This window comes from Penaeus monodon, chromosome 29 (genome assembly GCF_015228065.2).
Source record: "Penaeus monodon isolate SGIC_2016 chromosome 29, NSTDA_Pmon_1, whole genome shotgun sequence".
In the NCBI taxonomy this organism is placed as follows: domain Eukaryota; kingdom Metazoa; phylum Arthropoda; class Malacostraca; order Decapoda; family Penaeidae; genus Penaeus; species Penaeus monodon.
In genome coordinates, this window is record NC_051414.1 from 3,678,091 (window position 1) to 3,678,455 (window position 365).

A 365-nucleotide genomic window follows, 5' to 3' on the forward strand; every position below is an offset into this window, starting at 1 on the left:
GTGAAAAAATTTCACTCAAAAAGTTCACTCTCTCAGAATTATATATACTATTAAGAAATTATATATTACGTGGTCACATGTAGTATTATTGTCTAATATTTATTTCAACAAAATATTTCGCGCTTCAATAACTAGGGTTGCAACTGGCGGACGTGAAAGTAGGACGCTTATTAACCTATGTTTTATAAGTTACATTAAATATAATCATATATACTGTATATTGTACGTTTCGTGACTAAAGAAGGGAGAACAAATGAACATTGGTTTTTGATCTTCAGATGAACAAACGATTCGTTAGGTAATCAGGCCTATTAGGATAGTTTTTATGTCTTCTTGTCGTTTTTTCCCCCTATATTTCGTCTAAT